This window comes from Ornithorhynchus anatinus, chromosome 2, assembly GCF_004115215.2.
Source record: "Ornithorhynchus anatinus isolate Pmale09 chromosome 2, mOrnAna1.pri.v4, whole genome shotgun sequence".
Lineage (NCBI taxonomy): Eukaryota > Metazoa > Chordata > Mammalia > Monotremata > Ornithorhynchidae > Ornithorhynchus > Ornithorhynchus anatinus.
The window spans coordinates 119,674,787-119,696,372 of record NC_041729.1 but is presented as its reverse complement, the minus strand read 5'-3'; the positions used below and the strand labels follow the sequence as shown (position 1 = coordinate 119,696,372).

General features: G+C 47.3%; 1 long non-coding RNA gene across 1 annotated transcript in view; it reads left to right on the top strand.

Annotated features, from left to right (window-relative positions):
- Positions 1-21,064, top strand: part of LOC120638231 — a 95,912-nt gene extending 74,848 nt beyond the window's left edge. Inside the window, exons 3-4 of the long non-coding RNA XR_005659788.1 lie at positions 17,682-17,794; positions 19,537-21,064. This is a non-coding gene — a long non-coding RNA (uncharacterized LOC120638231). The remainder of the gene's footprint in view (positions 1-17,681; positions 17,795-19,536) is intronic.
- The last annotated feature ends 522 nt before the right edge of the window (positions 21,065-21,586 follow it).

Genomic DNA, 21,586 nt, shown 5'->3' with positions numbered 1-21,586 from the left:
TTATATACTAATATAAGTAAATAAATTATAGATATGTATATAAGTGCTGTGGGGCTGGGAAGGGAGATAAATAAAGGCAAGTCAGAGCAATGCAGAAGGGAGTGGGAGCAACCTTAACATGTCCAAAGCTGAACTCATTTCCCCTCTGTTCCCTCCCAAGTCCTCTCCTCCACCTGACTTTCCTATAATTTATTATGGTCCCCGTTAAGTGCTTACTAAGTACCAGCACTTTATTAAGAGCTACTGAAGACACAAGATAATCCAGGTGGATGCAGTCCCTGTCCCACATGGGGCTCATAGTCTAAGTCAGAGGGAAGATGATTTAATCCCCATTTTACAGATAAGGTAACCAAGGCACAGAGAATTTAAGTGACTTGTTCAAAGTCACAGCAGACAAGTGGTGGAGCCGAGATTACAACCCTGCTCCTCTTACTCCCTAGCCCATGCTCTTTCCACTAGGCCATGCTGCTTCCCTAATGACATTACCTTCCCTCTCTTTTAACCCCCATAGTCTGTCATCAAACTCGAACACATCTTTCTACACAACATTTCTGGAATCCACTCCTTCCCCTCTATCTAAATGCACACAAAATTGGTTTAATCATCACTTGTATTTAGATTTAGCTATTACTGCTTCAGCCTTCTCACCAATCTCTTAGTCCCCAGGTCTTCCTCTCTCCAGTCCACATTCTCTTAGCTCTCCAGATCCTTTTCTAAACTGTTGTTCTGCGCTTACGTCTCCCCACTCCTTGAAAACCTCTGATAGTTTCCCAGTTCTCTCCATATCAAACAGAAACTCCTGCCCGAGGGCCATAGGTACTCAGTCTTCTCTCTCCCTCCCACTTATCCACTTTTTTTCCCACTACACTGCAGTTGGCACTCTTCATTCTTCTCAAATTGTCTACTCACTGTGCCTCATTCTCATCTCTCTCCCTGTCAACGTCCCTCTCTCAATCATTCAATCGTATTTATTGAGCACTTTGTGCAGGGCACTGTAATAATAATTATGGTATTTGTTAAGTGCTTACTATGTGCTAAGTACAGTTCTAAGTCCCGAGGGAGATTCAGGGTAATCAGGTTGTCCCACGTGGGGCTCACACTTTTAATCCCCATTTTACAGATGGGGTAACTGAGACACAGAGAAGTTAAGTGACTATACAACTAGCTTTCTTTATACTCACAAACTGATCAAATCTTACTCCATCTTTGAAGTTCTCTTGAAATCACATCTCCTCCTGGAGGCCTTTTCTGAATGATTTCTAATCTCCCCACCACTATCTCAGCAAATCTGTTCCACATGAACACTTAATACTCCACACTCCATAGCAACTATGCACATCTCTTTGTACTTTATTATTTCCCCTTATCTGTAACTTATCTTAGTGTCTGCTTATAACCTGGCTAGGTTATAAACTTCCTGAAGGCAGGGATCATAATAATAATGTTGGTATTTGTTAAGCGCTTACTATGTGCAGAGCACTGTTCTAAGCGCTGGGGTGGACACAGGGGAATCAGGTTGTCCCACGTGGGGCTCACAATCTTCATCCCCATTTTACAGATGAGGGAACTGAGGCACAGAGAAGTTAAGTGACTTGCCCACAGTCACACAACTGACAAGTGGCAGAGCTGGGATTCGAACTCATGACCTCTGACTCCAAAGCCCAGGCTCTTTCCACTGAGCCACGCTGCTTAACGTCATGTCTATTAATTCTACTGTGCTGTCCAAGGAGTTCAGCACAGTGTTCTGCACACAGTAGATACTTAATATGTACAACAGATTGATCGGTTACTTATTCATCCACTTATTACTCTACCTATATTTTAATACTCTTTCTATTCTCTGCATCTTTCCTCTTAGATTATAAATTCCTTGAGGGTAGGGGCTTTATCTTTTACTTCTCTTGTGTTTCCTTGTTTCTTGATCTTTATGGAGATTCTGCTCAAAAAGATCCAACCTGGAAAAGGTCACAGGTCACCATGATGGTCATCTGCATATAATAATTATTGGATGACTGTTTCTAGGATTTGGAATGATTGTTGAAAGTCTTTTGAGTTAGAAGAGTTTTCCAGAGGAGCAGAAGCACAGTCTAACATCTGAATCTTGTTGCATCTTCCAGCATGGCAAAGTAGAGTAAACTGAACAGATCAACTAAACTCATTGTGGGCAGGGACTGTGTCTACTAATTCTGTTGCATTGTACTCTCCCAATCACTTTGTGCAGTGCTCTGTACATAGTAAGAGCTCAATAAATAAGATTGATTGATTGAACAGGTCCACAAAAATTCCCTGCAAATGGATTAGAGAGTAAATCCTTACTACTACCATTGTGAAATCATGTCAGAATCTTAAAGAACTTTTCAGGGCAATCATATTTACTAAATAATTGCCAGAGTCCAGATCTAAAGAAGATTTCAAAGATTTACAAAAACTATAGTGCAGTATCCTGCACTTTCCTGCAATGGATAAATATAATAATAATAATGTTGGTATTAGTTAAACACTTGCAGCAAATACCAAGTCCACTGTGCCACAGGGTGTTCTGCAGCTATATCCAGCCCCTTGCTGCACATGTTCCTTACTTTGTCTTTTGGGTCTTCATACAACTTTCTTTTAGCCTCAGTCCCAGGGTGGTCCAAGAAAATGATGATGAAGTTGATGTTATGCTGCAGGTACACTTTATGATCTCCAAGGTATTTGCATTGAACCAACCTTCAGGTCTTCACTTGGCCATAACCAATTTCTTGACAGCAGTCAAGTTTATGGTATCATGGAGTAATGCCATTCAGTATGTATAGTCAGTATTAGCATAACAGGGAGAGAAATTAGTGTCAAGGGGTTGAAAAAGTAAGAGGCAAAGTCATGTTTAGTTGGGTGAGAACAAGCAGGAAGTATTCCTGTAAATATAAAAAGTTGATGTAAGTATGCAAATTATTCTGTTACATCTTTACCTTTCAGTTGATTCTTCCTGTGAATGAAAAATCAGAACAGAACTGGAATACAGATGGGTCTAGAAAACCTGTAATTTATATACACATGTCTGATGAGGGAGGGTTAAATATGTATAATATATGAATTACTATTCCTCTTCAGAGAAGTGATTGGACTTCAAAGTACAGTGGATAGAATGCCATGTTGCATACCTAAAACAATTTGCATAATTGCTTGGTCTCCAGGTGACTCCTCATGTTTGCTGAGAAGTCACCTTAGGGCTGCACAAAGGATTGAGCTTGTCAGACAGGCTGGGGGCAGAAATGAAATGATCTGACAAATGTCCAGGGTGAACCTTTCTGACTTGAATGTTTTTCCTCAGCTCTATTTGTCTTCCCAGACATAGCTGGTGCTCCATCAGCTGTGATAGCTGCTATTTTCTCTGGATTTAGATCAAAACGCTTTAGAACATCCATCAGGGGCATTTTTTACATCCTTTCTCTTTTGATGACAGACCCAAAAGATTCCCCATCATATACAGCCCACAAGCTGTTGGACTGACAAGCATTAGTAACCTTGGAATGTCACCAAGACACAGCCTTTCATCCTAGAAGAAACTAATGAATTTTGCTGCAACCAACTTTTTCTTGAAATACTTTTTCTTCCAGTCACCTTTCACAGTTCACAGAGTTTCAGTTTTCTCCTACTGTAGTTTACTTTTTGTCTGTCAAGTTGCAGTGCAGGACTAGGGGGCACCATTCAAAACCTGAAGGTGTTAGGTTCCAAATAAACAAAATCCATCAATCAATCTTATTCATTGAGCACTCACTATGTGGAGAAAGCTGTACTAAATGCTTGGAGCGTACAATATAACAGAACTGTAAGACATATTCCTTGCCCACAAGGAGTTTATAGCCTAGAGGGGGGGAGGGAGACTTTAAATAATTCAATTATGCCTCTGCACCTAATTACTGTAAGGTTGAGGGGGGTGAATAAGGGTGCAAATCCAATTGCAAGGGCAATGTAGAAGGGAGTAGAAGAGGAAATGAGGGCTAATTTGGGAAAGGTCTCCTGAAGGAGATGTGCTTTTAATAAGGTTTTGAAGGTGGGGGTGTGATGGTCTTTCATATATGAAAGCCAACAGAGTTCCAGGCCAGAGGCAGGACATAGGTAACAGGTCAACAGAAAGATAGATGAGGTTGAGATACAAAGAGTAGGCTGACTTTAGAGGAGCATAGTGTTAGGGCTGGGTTGTAGTGGGAAATCAGACAGGTAAGGTAGGAGGGGGCAAGGTGATTGAGTACTTCAAAACCTATGGCAAGGAGTTTCTGTTTGATGTGGAGGTGGATGGGCAACCAATTGACTTTCCTGAGGAGCTGAGAAACAGGGAATGAATGCTTTTGTCAAAAAATTATCTGAGCAGCAGAATGAAGAATGGATTGGAGTGAGGAGAGAGAGCAGAACCAGGCAGGTAAGTAAAGAAGGCTGATGCAGTAATGAAGGCAGGATAAAATAAGCGTTTGGATTAACGTGGTAGCAGTATAGATGGAGAGGAAAGGACAGATTTTAGCAATGTTGTGAAGGTAGTACACCAACAGTATTTGGTGACAGAAAGAATATGTGGGTTGAATGAGAGAGATGAGTTGAGGATAATGCCAAAGTTACAGGCTTGTGAGACAGGGAGAATGATGGTGCTGTCTACAGTGATGGTAAAGTCATGGGGAAGGTAAAGTTTGAGTGGGAAGATGAGGAGTTCTGTTTTGGACATTTTAGGTTTGACGTGTTGGCAGGACATCCAAGTAGAGATGTCTTGAAGGCAAGAGGAAATATGAGACTGCAAAGAAGAAGAAAGATCAGAGATGGATGCAATGGGAGTGAATGAGTTCTCCAAGGGAGTGAGTGAAGATGGGGAATAGAAGAGGATCCAGAACTGAGCCTTTTTTTGAATGGTAATTGTTAATCACTTAGTATGTGCCAGGCATTGTTCCAAGCACTAGGGTAGATGAAACATAATTCATTTGGACACAGTTCATGTCCCACATGGGCTTAGAGTCATAATCCCAATGTTACAGATGAGGTAATTGAAGCACAGAGAAATTAAGTGACTTGTCCGAGTTCACAAAGAAGACAAGTGGCAGAGCCGGGACTAGAACCCAGGTCCTTCTGACTCCCAGGCCCATAATCTATCCACTAGGCAATGTACTTCTCTTGAGGGAATCCCACAGTTAGCGGGTAGGAGGCATGGGGGCCTTACAAAAGTAACTGAGAATGAGTGGCCAGAAATATAGGAGGAGAACCAGGAGAGGACAGTGAGAGAGAATCCAAGGTTAGATAATGTTTTCAGGAGAAGGGGGAAGTTGACAGTATTGAAGGCAGCTGAGGAGTCAAGAAGGATGAGGATGGAGTAGAGGCTATTGGATTTGGCAAGAGAAAGGTCATTGGTGACTTCGGAAAGCAGTTTCAGTAGAGTTAAAAGGACAGTAGCCAAATTGGAGAGGTTCAAGGTGAGAATTGGAGGAGAGAATTGGAGCTAGAGACAGTGGGTGTAGACAACTCATTCAAGGCTTTTGGAGAGGAATGGTAGGAGGGAGATGTAGAGATAACTGGAGGGAGTTGTGGGGTCAAGGAAGGGTTTTTTGTTAGGATTAATTTATTCATTCATTCAATCGTATTTGTTGAGCGCTTACTATGTGCAGAGCACTGTACTAAGTGCTTGGAAAGTACAATTCAGTAATAGAGACATTCCCTGCCCACACCAGGCTTAAAGTATAAAAGGGCGGAGACATACATCAAAACAAGTAAACAGGCATCAATATAAATAGAATTATAGATATACACACATCAAAACAAGAAAACAAGCACATATATAAATAAGTAGAATTATTTATTCTATACAAGTGCTGAGGGGCTGGGAGAGAGGGGTAGAGCAAAAGGGGAGTATTGGGGCGATGCTCGATTTTCAGCTGCCTTTGACACTGTAGACCATCCTCTTCTCCTCGATACATTATCCAACCTTGGCTTCACTGACTCCATCCTCTCCTGGTTCTCCTCTCATCTCTCTGGCCACACATTCTCAGTCCCTTGTGGGCTTTTCCTCTCCTTCCCCTCCTATCTTCCAATTCTAGGGGTCCCTCAGGTTCAGTTCTTGGTCCCCATCTATTCTTCATCTACACTCACTCCTTTGGAGAACTCATTTGCTCCCGTGGCTTCAACTACCATCTCTGTGTGGATGACATCCAAATCTACATCTCCTCCCCTGTTCTCTTGCCCTCCCTCCAGACTCCCATCTCTTCCTGATTTCAGGACATCTCTACTTGTATGTCCTTCTGCCACCTCAAATTCAACATGTCCAAGACAGAGCTCCTTATCTTCCCTCCCAAATCCTATCCTCTCCCGAATATTCCTGTTACTGTAGACGGCATAACTATCCTTCCTATTTCACAAGCCCATAACCTTGGTGTCATCCTTGACTCCTCTCTCTCATTCACCTCACATATCCAATCTGTCACCAAATACTGCCTCTCTCAACTTCAAACATCACCAAGGTCCACCCTTTCCTCTCCATCCAAACCACAACAACGTTAGTACACTCACTTATCCCATCTCAACTGGATTACTGCATCAGCCTCCTTTCTGACTTCCCAACCTCCTGCCACTCCCCACTTCAGTCCATACTTCACTCTGCTGCCAGTATTATCTTTCTATAGAAACGTTCAGGGCATGTCACCCACCCTCCTCAAAAATCTCCAGTGGTTGCCTATCCACCTCCATATCAAACAATAACTCTTCACTATTGGCTTTAAAGCTCTCCATCACCTTGCCCCCTCCTACCTCACATCCCTTCTTTCCTTCTATATCCCAGTCCACACACTCCATTCTTCTAGTGCTAACTTTCTCACTGTGCCTCGATCTCATATTTATTGCACCCAACCCCTGGCCCACATTCTACATCTGGCCTGGAACACCCTCCCTCCTCAAATCCACCAAACAATCACACTTCCCCCCTTCAAAGGCTCAGCTCCTCCAAGAGGACTTCCCAGACTAAGCCCCCCTTTGCCTCAGCTGCCCCAAGCAGTGGGCAATGTATAGAAAACTGTTGAAGATGGCAGTCAAGGAGGGAATGAAGATAATGGCAAGTGTTTTGATAAACTCTGAAGGAATGAGGCTGGAGGCACAGATGGAAGGGGTGGATTTTGAGAGGAGGCAAGAAATCCCCTCTTGAGGTACTGCTGGGAAAGATGGACGAGTGGCGAAGGGAAGGACTGTAGAAGAGCAGGGGGTATTTTAGGGAAATCACACCTGATGGCTTCAATTTTCTCAATAAAGTATGTGGCCAAGAAATGGAGGAGGTGGGGGAAAACCGTGTTTAAGGAGAGAGTTAAATGTCTGAAGCAACTGGCAAGGGCAATGGGCATAGGAGTCAATAATGATGGAGAAATAATGTTGCTCACTAGAGGAGACGGAAGAACTAAAGCAGGCAAGGGTGAATTTGAAGTGTACCAGGTCAGTCTGAAATCTGGATATCCACCAGCAGTGCTCTGTGGCTTAGGTACAGGAGTGAAGGAAGTGGACTGTGGAGGTGATCCAGAGCTGTGGGCTGGTAGTACAAGATAGGAGAAAAGATAGGGGAGCAAGTGAGTTGAATTCAGTAGAAAGGGTGATGTGCAGAGCATCAGTTTGGTCATCAAGCTCACTGTGGGCAGGACTGTGTCTTTTTGTTGTTATATTGTAATAGTAATAATAATAATGGTATTTATTAAGTGCTCACTATGTGCCAAGTACTGTTCTAAGCACTGGGGGAGATACAAGGTAATCAGATTGTCCCACTTGGGGCTCACAGTCTTAATCCCAATTTTACAGATGAGGTAACTGAGGTCCAGAGAAGTTAAGTAACGTACCCAAAGTCACACAGCTGACAAGTGGCAGATCTTGGATTAGAACTCATGACCTCTGACTCCCAAGTCTGTGCTCTTTCCACTAAACCATGCTGCTTCTCTTCTCTCAAGTGCTTAGTATGTTGCTTTGCATACAGTAAGTGTTCAATAAATAAAACTGAATGAATGAATCAAGGGAAGGGAGTTGGGGTATGGAGACTAAATGGGGCATGATGACTTGAGAAAATTAGTGTGGGTCAAAAACTCGTGGGCAGGGAATATGTCTGCTTATTGTTGTATTGTACTTTTCCAAGCACTTAGTACAGAGCTCTGCACACAGTAAGTGCTCAATAAATACAATTGAACGAAAAATTGGAGGTCTCTGTTGGGTAATAGGACAGATTTGCAGGGAGAGGTGTGTGGGAGAGAAGGCAGGTTAGTAGGTTATGGTTGGATAAAGGGATTTCAGAGTTAGGGTAGAGATTATACAGTGACTAGAGATGATGAGATTTAATGTATATCCAAGTTAATGAGCAGATGAGGTGGGTTGGAGCAGGAGGTCCATGGAATTGAAGAGTGATAGAAAGTGGGCAGTGTTATCGGAAACTTCCTTATGGATATTGAAGTCCCCAAGGATCAATGTAGAGATGGAGAAGAAGTGAAGGAAACACTTCTTCAGTTGGTCATAAGCATATGGAGTAGTTATGGAACATATATAAGCATATGAAGTAGTTTCCAGCCAGAAAAGGCTGGCTGGAAATGTCTGAGGCTACTGAAAAGCTTGGGTGAATTTATGGGATGACCAATTCTTAATTAGTTACCAGAGGAAAAAGCTTAAGATGCGTAGGAAAAGTTAGAGAGCTAAGGAGGACAACCAGCTATGGTTTCTCCAAGCATCCTGCTATCACTGTGAGACATTGGACAGACTTACTGAGCCTGTTGACTTATTATGATCTTATGATCAGATACTGTACAAATTTGAAATATATGCAATATGGAGTTCTCATCCATAGAGTTTTCATAATAGAAGAGGGTCAGATAAAACTAGGGAAGGAATCAGGAACTGTGAAGAACTGGAATAAGAAGAGGAAGTGTGGTGGAATTAGAGAAGTGATAGAGGGCAACAGATATAAAGGAGTAGGAATATGATGTGACAACTATTAAGGTGGAGGTAGTGTTGATCTGAAAAGAAGGACAGAGATCAATGGGGACTAAGGTGAAGGAATAGAGAATGATAGGAATCCAGGCTATAAAACTGAAAGCTCAGAGTTCAGGAATAACAGATAGATTGTGGTGAAGAGCAGTGTGACCAAGTAGATAGTGCATAGGCCTGAGAGTCCTCCTGACTCTCAGAGAGTCAGAAGGACCTAGGTTTAATCCTGACTCTGCCACTTGTCTGCTGTGTGACCTTGGGAAAGTCACTTAACTTTTCTGTGCCCCAGTTACCTCATCTATAAAATGGAGATTAAGACTGTGAGCCCCATGTGGAACATGAATTGATCCTACTTGATTATTTCATATCTACCTTAGGGCCTAGAACACTGTCTGGAACATAGTACAAGCTTAACAAACACCATAAGATTCAGGAAACATGATGATACTTGGGAGATATAAAAGAAATATGGAAGAGGTGGGGAATCACCGGGGACCTGGACAATGACAATTTGGTGCAGACACAGATGAGTAGGCAGGAGATAGGAGCAATCATAGATAGAAAGAAAGAGGTGGGAACACCTTGCTTTCTCTTTCTACACCCGTGTCCTATCTCCAATTCTCCATTTGTTCATTTCCCATCAATCCTCTCCAGTCCCTGACCCCTTTTTTTGCATTCACCTGATTTACCCCCTTACCTAATATAAATGTAACTTCCTTCGTTAGGTATCGAGCATTTTGGGCTCTGGCAGGAAGTGAAAGGCCAAGGAGGGTTGGGAGAAACCACTCGCAAGCTACTCAGTTGGGGCCAGGCTTCCCCTTGGTTGTGGGAGTTCTCCCAGGGATCGGGAGTCAAAAGGCCATCCAGTTTGAATGAAAAGCATTTCCAGAGAAACCTCTCCACCTCCTCCTCTCCTGGCTGCAACCTATGACTGGTTCTTTTGAAAGTGAAGGTGTCTGCAGGGCTTGGGGCAGGGAAGCATAGGTGTGGCAGAGCATTCCCCACTTCTCAGTCACAGTGACACACAAAGCGGAATGGCACCTCAAGTGTATACACACCCACACCCACACACGCACACCCACATACACACGCACACCCACATACACACGCACACCCACACATGCGCACATACACCTGTATGCAACCACAACCCACAAGTCACCTCTGCTAAATGGAGATTTCTGACTCTCTACTTCATCTAATTCACAGACAACCTCTTCAACATGAAACCCATTTTCCTCATCTCTGTTCACTCTCTGCTTAATGACCCTCCCTAATCATGGATTCAACAAGATTCCTTCCCTGAAATCTGAGATGAAAAGCTAGGGAATTGGGTTATAATTGAAACCTATTTGCATTAATCACTAACCCTGCAAGGCAGGCTATCTAAAAGGAGATGGCTGAAGCAGAATGGATTTTAAAGGACCTCAAGACATGCAGGCCCCCTGTTTAAGCAGTTCCATTCCATGTGATCCTTCTCATGTAACAACATTATGGCACGGGCTGCCCTATGTGGTTGATTTGAGAGAAACACCATCTTCATAATGCCACAGGCTATAGTTATGTTGGTAAAATCAACTGGGGTTGCAATTTTTGGCAGCTGGTTGAGGCCCTCATAAATCATTCATTCATTCATTCATTCATTCATTCATTCAATTGTATTTATTGAGCACTTACTGTGTGTAGAGCAGTGTACTAAATGCTTGGAAAGTACAATTTGGTAACAAATGGAAACAATCCCTACCCAATAACGGGCTCACAGTCTAGAAGGGGGGAGATAGACAACAAAATAAAAGAAAACAAGTAGACAGGTAGCAATAGCCTCAATATAAATAAATAGAATTATAGATATATATGCATCATTAATAAAATAAATAGAATAATAAATATGTACATATATACACAAGTGCTGTGGGGTGGCGAGATAGAGCAGAGGGAGGGAGTCAGGGCACTGGGGAGGGGAGGAGCTGAAGAAATGGGGGGCTCAGTCTGCAAAGGCCTCCTGGAGGAGGTGAGCTTTCAGTAGGGTTTTGAAGGGGGGAAGTGACAAGTTTGGTGGATGTGAGGAGGGAGGGCACTCCAAGCCAGAAGTAGGATGTGGGCCATGGCCAGGTTATAACCAAGCACAGTGAGGTTAGCAGCACAGAAACGGAGTGTGCCGGCTGGGCTGTAGAAGGAGAGAAGCTCCCTCCACCTCTCCCCTCCCCCCCACCAACCCTCTCCCCTACTTTCCCATCCTTCCCTGCAATATCCTCAGAGGAGATCTCCTCCCTCCTCGCAAGTGCCACCCCCTCCACCTGCGCCTCAGACCCCATTCCCTCTCACCTTATTAAAACCAATGCCCCTGCCCTCCTACCTTCCTTAACTTCTATTTTTAACCACTCAATCTCCAATGGCTCCTTCCCTGCTGCCTTCAAACATGCCCACGTCTCCCCCATCCTAAAAAAACCCGCTCTTGACCCTATTTCCCCCTCCAGTTATCGCCCTATCTCCCTACTACCCTTCCTTTCCAAAATCCTAGAACGAGTCGTCTATAATCGATGCTTAGAATTCCTTAACTCCCATTCTCTCCTAGACCCCCTCCAATCTGGCTTCCGTCCCCTCCACTCTACCGAGACTGCTCTCTCTAAGGTCACCCATGACCTCCTTCTTGCCAAATCCAATGGCTCCTACTCCATTCTAATCCTCCTTGACCTCTCTGCTGCCTTTGACACTGTCGACCATCCCCTCCTCCTCCATACCTTATCTCACCTTGGCTTCACGGACTCCGTCCTCTCCTGGTTCTCCTCTTACCTCTCTGGCCGGTCATTCTCGGTCTCCTTCGCTGGAGCCTCTTCCCCCTCCCATCCTTTAACTGTTGGAGTTCCTCAAGGGTCAGTTCTCGGCCCTCTTCTGTTCTCCATTTACACTCACTCCCTCGGTGAACTCATTCGCTCTTATGGCTTTGACTACCATCTCTACGCAGATGACACGCAGATCTACATCTCCGCCCCTGTCCTCTCCCCCTCCCTTCAGGCTCGCATCTCCTCCTGCCTCCAGGATGTCTCCACCTGGATGTCGGCCCGCCACCTAAAACTCAACATGAGCAAGACTGAGCTCCTCATTTTCCCTCCCAAACCCAGTCCCCTCCCAGACTTCTCTATCACCGTGGATGGCACGACCATCCTTCCCGTCTCTCAGGCCCGCAATCTCGGTGTCATCCTTGACTCGTCTCTCTCGTTCACCCCACACATCCTATCCGTTACCAAGACCTGCCGGTTTCACCTCTACAATATCGCCAAGATCCGCCCTTTCCTCTCCACCCAAACGGCTACCTTACTGTTACGGGCTCTCGTTATATCCCGGCTAGATTACTGTGTCAGCCTTCTCTCTGACCTCCCTTCCTCCTCTCTCGCCCCGCTCCAGTCTATTCTTCACTCTGCTGCCCGGCTCATCTTCCTGCAGAAACGATCTGGGCATGTCACTCCCCTTCTTAAACAACTCCAGTGGTTGCCTATCGACCTCCGCTCCAAACAAAAACTCCTCACTCTAGGCTTCAAGGCTCTCCATCACCTTGCCCCTTCCTACCTCTCCTCCCTTCTCTCTTTCTACCGCCCACCCCGCACGCTCCGCTCCTCTGCCGCCCACCTCCTCACCGTCCCTCGGTCTCGCCTATCCCGCCGTCGACCCCTGGGCCACGTCCTCCCTCGGTCCTGGAACGCCCTCCCTCCTCACCTCCGCCAAACTGATTCTCTTGCCCTCTTCAAAACCCTACTTAAAACTCACCTTCTCCAAGAGGCCTTCCCAGACTGAGCTCCCCTCTCCCTCTACTCCCTCTACCACCCCCCCTTCACCTCTCCGCAGCTAAACCCTCTTTTCCCCCTGTCCCTCTGCTCCTCCACCTCTCCCTTCTCCTCCCCACAGCACTGTACTTGTCCACTCAACTGTATATATTTCCATTACCCTATTTATTTTGTTAATGAATTGTACATCGCCTTGATTCTATTTAATTGCCATTGTTTTTACGAGATGTTCTTCCCCTCGACTCTATTTATTGCCATTGTTCTTGTCTGTCCATCTCCACCGATTAGACTGTAAGCCCGTCAAACGGCAGGGACTGTCTCTATCTGTTGCCGACCTGTTCATTCCAAGCACTTAGTACAGTGCTCTACACATAGTAAGCGCTCAATAAATACTATTGAATGAATGAATGAATGAAAAAAGGGAGTTGAGGTAGGAGGAGGCAAGGTGATGGAAAGCTTTGAAGCTAATAGTGAGGAGTTTTGCTTGATACAAAGGTTGATAGGCAACCATTAGAGATTTTTGAGGATTGGGGATGACATGCCCTTAACGTTTCTGTAGAAAGATAATCTGGGCAGCAGAGTGAAGTATAGACAGAAGTGGGGAGAAACAGGAGGTTCAGAGATCAGAAAGGATGCTGATGCACTAATCCAGTCAGGATAGAATGAGTGATTGTACCAACAAGGTAGCGTTTTGGATGGAGAGGAAAGGGAGGATCTTGGTGATGTTGTGAAGGTGAGACTGGCAGGTTTTGGTGATGGATTGGATATGTGGGGTGAATGAGAGAGCGGAGTCAAGGATGAAACCAAGGCTGCAGGCTTGTGAGACAGGAAGGATGGCAGTGACATCCACAGTGATGGCCAAGTCAGGGAGAGGACAGGGTTTGGGAGTGAAGATAAGGAGCTCAAGTCTTGGACATGTTGAGTTTTAGGTGGTGGGAAGACATCCAGGTGGAGATGTCCTGAAGGCAGGAAGAGATGTGAGCCTGGAGGGAGGGAGAGAAAACAAGGGAGGAGATGTAGATTTGGGTATCATCTGCATAGAGATGAAGGCTGAAGCTGTGGGAGCAAATGAGTTCACCAGGGAAGTGAGTACAGATGGAGAACAGAAGGGGACCGAAACCGACCCTTGAGGAACCCCTACAGTTAGGGGATGGGGGAGGAGGAGGAGCCCACAAAGAAGACTGAGAATGAATGGCCAGAGAGATGAGAGAACAGGGAGAGGACGGAGTCAATGAAGCCAAGGTTGGATAATGTGTTGAGGAGGAGCAGATGCTCAACAGTCTCAAAGGCAGCTGTCAGGTCGAGGAGGATTAGGATAGAGTAGGAGCCATTGGATTTGGCAAGAAGGAGATCATTAGTGACCTTTGAGAGGGAAGTTTCAGTGGAGTGGAGAGGACAGAAGCCAGATTGGAGGAGGTTCAGGTGAGAGTTGGAGGAGAGGAATTCGAGGCAGCAAGTGTAGATGACTCGCTCTAGGAGTTTGGAAAGGAAGGGTAGGAGGGAGATGGGGTGATAACTGGAGGGGGCTGTTGGGCCATGGGAGGGTTTTTTTAGGTTGGGGGAGACATGGGCATGTTTGAAAGCAGAGGGGAAGAAGCTGTTGGAAAGTGAGCAGTTCAAGATGGAAGTTAAGGAGGGGAGGAGGGAAGGGGTAAGAGTTTTTATAAGGTGAAAGGGAATGAGGTCAGAAGCACAAGTGGAGGAGGTGACACTCGAGAAAAGGGAGGATATGTCCTCTGAATATACTGCTGGGAAGGATGGGAAAGTAGAGGATGGGGTCGAGAGCGGCGGCGGCGGGGGCAGATGGAGAAGGCCTGACTTTGGGGAGCTTAGACCTGTGGTGTTAATTTTCCTAATGAAGTAGGTGGCCAGATCATTGGAGGTGAGAGATCAGGGAGGGGGAGGAACAGGGGGCCTGAGGAGGGAGTTAAATGCCCGAAACAGCTGACGGGGTTGATGGTCATGGGTGTCAATAAGGGAAGAGAAATAGAAGAGAAATCCAAGGCTTCAAGCTGAAGCACCATTTGGTTAGGGCTTATTATGTGTTAAGCACTGTACTAAGTGCTGAAACATATTCAACATAATCAGATCAGACACAATCCCTGTCCCATGTGGGGCTAAGAGTTTGAGAGATGGACAGGTAACAAAGGGCTTTCAGATGAGGCAGTCAATCAATAACGGTATTTACTGAGCATTCACTGTGTGCAGAGCATTGTACTTAGCACTCTGGAGAGTATAATTACCACATTAATCCAATCAGTTATCTTATCCTTCCTTGATTACTGTATCAGCCTCCTTGCTGACTTCCCAGCCTCTCCCCATTCCAGTCCATGCTTCATTCTGCTGCCAGGATCATTTTTCTACAAAAATGTTCAGGTCATGTTTCCCAACTCCTCAAGAACCTCCAGTGGTTGCCCATCCACCTTCATATCAAACAGAAACTCCACATTGTTGCCTTTAAATCACTTTAACCCCTCCTACCTCACCTCACTTCTCTGCTTCTACAACCCAGTCCGCACACTTTGCTCAGCTAGTGCTAACCTTGTCACTGTGCCTCGATCTTATCTGTCTTACTGCTGACCCCTAGCCCATGTCCTGCCTCTGGCCTGGAACATCCTCCCTCCTCATATCCTCAGAGAATTACTCTCACCCTTTTCCAAGTTCTACTGAAAGCATATCTCCTTCAAAAGACCTTCCATTCATTCATTCATTCAATCATATTTATTAAGTGATTACTGTTTGCAGATGTAGGGGATGTTGTGTCCCGGCTCTGATCTGCCAGAGTTTCAAGGCTGAGGCTGTGTTTTCACGGTTATAGTATGTGCCCTGGACATGCGCAGATCGAGCTGGTAAACATCTTATCTAAGCTATTTTGCTTTTGTAGTGATGTCATGCGGCATATAAAGGGGTGGCTCTGGTTAGGCGGGGTGTGGGGTGTCTCTTGTGCCCTGCCACCACCCAGGGCTGTCCTGTATGTAACTTCCCCAAATAAACCACTTTTATATAGATCTCACTAAGCCTGACTGGCGTGGTCTGCTTCCTTTTCCGGAATCTGGACAACTCGACGTCATGTGCCATTACAATTGGCATAGTCGGCAGGATTTCCGAAAAAGGAAGCATGGGGAAAGGGACGTTGCCGGGGGGAATCCCGGAATGGTCGGCCACTTCGATGTGGACGAAGGCAGTCCAACTGATTGATGGGTGGGGCCCCCCACGGGAGGATGGGAAGGGCCGTAAAATCCCCGCTAGGTTAGTAAATCTCCTGACAGAGGGAGCGGGGATGGCGGCATGGCGCCAAGGGACCGAGGCCGTGGCCTGGCTTCTCTTGTGGGCTGTCAGATTAATTGCGGAGGCACAAATGCAGGTGGAGGCCCGCATTACTGCACTAGAAAGTGAAATAGCTCAGAGACGAGACGTATTTGCACGGGAATGGGATGTGAATATTGCTACCCCGCTGCTAACCTCCGAGTCGTCAGAAAGGTTGGAGGAGCAGAGGAGAAAACTAAGGAATTTAGCATGTAAGTTTGAGCGGGCAGAGGCCTGTACGATTGCATTTGAAAGTGAAATAGCTCAGAGACGAGATGAATTATAACGGAAACGGGGTGTGAGTACGTCTACTACCCTGCTAGCCTCCGAGTTATCAAAGAGGCTGGAAGAGCAGGGGAGAAAACGAGGGAATTTAGCATGTAGGTTTGTGCGGTTAGGAGGCTGCAGCCTGCCCCGCCCACGGGTGCGCACGATTAATGTGCCCCCAGGGTGGGATGCAAAGGCCTGGAAGCCTTGGGAGGCAGACAGTGAGGACACGGGGGAAGACGAAGTGAGAGTAATTGGGGAGAATGGCCAACCCTGCAATGGTCTGTGCCCGCCGAAGGCATGCCCCATCGTGACGCGGCGATTTAAGGGGCAGCGCTTTGCTGAAGATGGGGTAAGGGATCGGAATAGCATGGAGGAGAATGTAACTGCTTGGGATTATGCCCCGGCAGAGCTGATAGAGCTTGCCTCTCTGTTCCAAGAGAAGGGGCGAGAGACTCTAGCCGCCTGGCTAGTGAGTGCGCCAATGAGATTGTGGGGTGGATCTAGGTGAGGTGGAGCAGATGGGAGTAGAGCCAGGATGGTCCCGTCCGTGAGATGGACCAACAGACCCCAGGACCTACCCCAGAGTGGGAGCGGGTGGGGGGAGGGGCGTGAGGGTCGGCCCTACACAGAGGTGGAGCGATCTCCTTTGTGTGGGAACCCCGCGAGAAAGGATTGATCAACAACCTAATGTAGTCACAGTGAGCTGGTCGAGACTGCTAGGCCCGCCACAGCAGTGTCGACCCTTAGATTAAGATCGATCAACAACCTAATGTAGTCATAGTGAGCTGGACACACGGCTAGGCCCGCCACAGCAGTGTCAGCTCTCAGATTCGGCCCTACTCTTGCTCTTTCCCACCTCCCGCGATGGTAGAAGAGGGGGAAGTGGCGGAGGAGTGCTGATTCTCGCCCCAGCCCCTCCCCTGGAGGTGGAGGCAGAGGAGGGCTTGTTCTCAGCCCAGCCCCTCCCCTAGGGGTGGACCCATGGTCTTTCCCCAAGTGCAGGCCCTGGTGGGAGACCTGAGGCTCCCATGCAGAGGTGGTGGCCCCGCACCACTACGCAGCGGGTCCTAGCCCTGGTGGACACCAGGGCAGAATGGACCTTAATCCATGGTAAATGTGTTTTGTTTTCCCCTGGACCTGGAACAGCCGTACCCTTAGACCCCGGGTTTCAGGACAAGTTTGCCTTCACGGGGAAAGGGAGACAATGGACTTTCCAAGTTCTGTCCCAAGGATATGTCCATAGCCTCACCATTTGCCGTAAATTGGTGGCCAGAGATTTGGAAAGGTTCCCATTCCATAGTGACGTACCCTGGGTGTGTTATATTGTTGACATCGTGCTAACTGCAGACAGCACTACTGTGTTTACAGGACGTATTGAGCACCCTTGCGGCACACCTGTGAATTTGAGGATGGGAGGTAAAACCTGGACCAAATCCAGGGGCCCAGAACATCGGTCAAGTTTCTGGGGGTTGTCTGGTCAGGTAAGACGCGGGTGATGCCACAGGTTGTCATTGATAAAATACAACAATATCCAATCCCTACAACTGTCAAAGAGGTATAAACGTTCTTAAACTTAGTGGGATTCTGGTGGAGCTTTGTCCCTCATCTAGTGCAAACCTCCCACCCCCGTATCGACTGGCAAAGAGGGGAGCCCAATGGGACTAGGGGACTACACAACAGCAAGTATTTGAAAAGGTTGAAGTGCCGGTAGTGCAAGTACAGGCTTTAGGCACCTGTATGCCCGGAGTCCCATTCTCCCTGGATGTCTATGTCGATGATGCTGTCATGGGCTGGGCCCTATGGTATATCGGCCCGGAGGGCTTTTTCCCCTTAGGGTTCTGGTCACAGGTATGGAAGGGGGCCAAGGGTCGGTATACTGCCATCGAGAAACAGTTGTATGCCATATATCTGGCCTTACAACATGTAGAGCCCTTGACTGGGGCTACCAAAGTCACCGTGCGCACAACCTACCCCAAAGCTGGGTGGGTGCATGCCTTATTTGGACATCCTTCGTCAGCCATAACTCAGGCACAGACGCTGTTAAAATGTCACGCATATTTACAATAAAGAGGACAATTATCACGTAGCCCCCTTTCCGCGGAATTACAATGCCTACTGGGGCCCATGTGGTTTGTAGACCCAGAGGTGCCACCCATTCCAGGGGATACAGACCCTCCACCTCAGGTCCATGAGGGTATAGGGACTATTCCTGAGATGGCATGGTATACTGATGGGTCATGTAGAGGTAACCCCCCGCGTTGGTCAGCTGTAGCCATACAACCCTGCATTGATATCGTGTGGTTGGAAGAGGGGGATGGTAAGAGTAGTCGATGAGCCGAGTTGCGTGCTGCCGGGCTGGTTCTTACCCATAAGCCATTACCCTTATCTCTTTGTATGGACGGCTGGGCAGTGTATCGAGGTCTTACTATGTGGATGGAACAGTGGAAGCGTGAGGCCTGGTCGATTGGGAGTAAGCCCTTGTGGGGAGCATATATGTGGAGCGACATTTGGGCCCGGATAGCCGCTGCCACAGATGATCTTACAGTGTATCATGTCCCGGCTCACTGTAATACAAAACCCCCTGGTAATCAGGAGGTGGATGCTATTGCCCGGATGAGCACTACAGTGCCCTCTAGCCCAACAGAAATGGCAGACTGGGTCCACCGTCACAGTGGACATAGATGAGCCAAAATGGGATGGCGGATTGCACAGGCCTCAGGCTTACCGCTCACTCTCAGCACGCTGGAAGAAGCAGTTGCGCAATGTCCAGTGTGCTCTAGCCTGAGACCTAGAGCTGTCCCCAGGGGCATGGGCCATATCTACCGTGGTGATACACCTACTCAGGCCTGGCAAGTTGACTATATAGGGCCCCTCCCGATTAGTGAACGGCAGAAATATGCCTTTACTTGTGTGGACACAGTCACTGGACTTCTACAGGCATTCCTTTGTGGGAAAGCTAATCAAAATGCTACCATTCGGAGCCTCTGCTGGGTCACCCTTCACTCGAGGGGTGGACCAAAGTGTTGCCTGAAGCACTGCACGCCATATTGATGCAGGCCATCAATATGGCCCCTAAGGGGGATAAATCAGCATATGCCTTGTTGCACCAGTCAGCTCCCCCCGTGGACATGGCAATCGAAGCAATTCCGACAACAAGTCCTGAGAGACAGGGAAGACTGCCCTACTCGGGTTCCGTCTAACATGTTGTCTTTTTGCCCTTAAGCTTAGCACTCCTTGTGGCTTGGCTTGTGCCGGCTACAGGGAACGTCTTCCTTCACTGGGCGAGCACCATGGCCTCTGCAATGAACCAGTCTGATTGCTACCCAGATTGTGCCCACCTGCCAGTGTCCACTGTGTCAGGTATCCCGTGGTGGTTATCCCCTCTGCGTGGGACCGACTGGACTGCGGTGCAAACCTGGGACGGAGTAGTGGCCGCCAGCCTGTGGCCTGTGGAGAGCCAAGAACCTGGACACAATCGCACCTTCAGTAGTGGCCAAACCCATTCCGAGGCCCTGCTGCAAGCCCGAGACCTGTTCAACACCACTTGGAATTTGGACACTTACCAACTCTGGATTGGTCGGATGTGGGTGACAGTGGGGTCTGGGCAATTAGCTGCCTCTTCCATGCTCTGCTGAGGACAGCAGGAGGACCCAGTATGGTGTTTAAGTATAGCAGGGTGACCCTGTTGCTCCATGCCTCCCTTAGGGGTGTGTTGGACCTCCCCCCCCCCCAGGCATTATGCAACTACACCTGGCAGGTGAATGGTACATATTGGCCTGGCTCAAAGAACATGTCTGAGTCGACTTTGGTCCACTTGGCCCCAAATGGGACATAGTGGATCTGTGGACCCTATCTGTGGCCATGGCTACCTGTAGGTTGGCTAGGCCAAAGCACCATAGGATACGTTTTTTCCCAAGGGCAGGTACATAGGCACCTGCCAGCCACAGTTTCAAACCTGACCCTTGTACTGGCTTGTTGGACCAGGGAGGTATTCCAATGGTATAACCACCTCCTAAACGTATTTACTCCTGGGATAGGTCTAGAATTAGTAATGATGCAAGTAGAAGCTTTGAACACTTTTACGCAAGTTGCTATAAATGATAGCTACCACAGTCTGTCCCTCAACATCGAAGTGGCACATATGCGAAAGGTAGTGTTACAGAACTGCATGGCCCTTGACATTCTAACTGCTGCCCAAGGGGGAACTTGCGCTATAGTACGTACCACGTGCTGTGTATACATTCCTGATGAAGAGGGTAATGTGACTCATTATTTAGAGCACATACAGCAGGAAATAGAGCACCTTTCTGCCCCCCAGGGCAGCATTGACAAGTGGTTGCAGGCATGGGGAGTGGGCTGGAGGCATTACATGCTCTATGTCCTCTGCGCAGGAGGTATCCTGCTCCTCACTTGCATGGGTATATATTGTTGTTGTGGTATGTACCTCCTGAGTGTCAGCTTTTGTGGGGCACAAATCGCCTCCCTGATGTTGAAGCCCCTTGTGAACTGCTCAGGGACCTCTGAGGAAGACTATTAGGCTAAGATTGTGTGAGCGGGTCAGAAGGGGTGGAGTTTGGGGATGTTGTGCCCCGACTCTGACCCACCAGAGTTTCAAGACCGAGGCTGTGTCTTCCCGGTTATGGTATGCGCCCTGGACATGTGCAGATCGAGCTGGTAAACACTTTATCTAAGCTGTTTTGCTTTTGTAGTGATGTCATGCAGCATATAAAGGGGTGGCTCTAGTTAGGCGGGGCGTGGTGTGTCTCCTGTGCCCTGTCGCCACCCAGGGCTGTCCCGTAAGTAACTTCCCCAAATAAACCACTTTTATATAGATCTCACTAAGCCTGACTGGCGTGGTCTGCTTCCTTTTCCAGAATCTGGGCAACTTGACGGCATGTGCCGTTACAGCAGAGCACTGTACTAAGCGTTTGGGAAAGTACAATATAACAATAAAGAGTGACAATCCCTGCCCACAATGATCTCACAGTCTGAGGAGGGGAATAATAATGGCATTGGCACTATGTTCCAGTTACTGTACTAAGTGCTGGGGTGGATAAAAGCAAATCAAGTTGGACCCAATCCCTGTCTCACGTGGGGCTCACACTTTCAATCCCCATTTTACAGATGAGGTAACTGAGCCACAGAGAAGTGAAGTGACTTGTCCAAGGTCACACAGTAGACAAGTGGTAGAGGCAGGATTAGAACCCATGACCTATTGGTTCCCAGGCCTGTGCTTTATCCACTAGACCATACTGCTTCCCTGACTAAGCTCT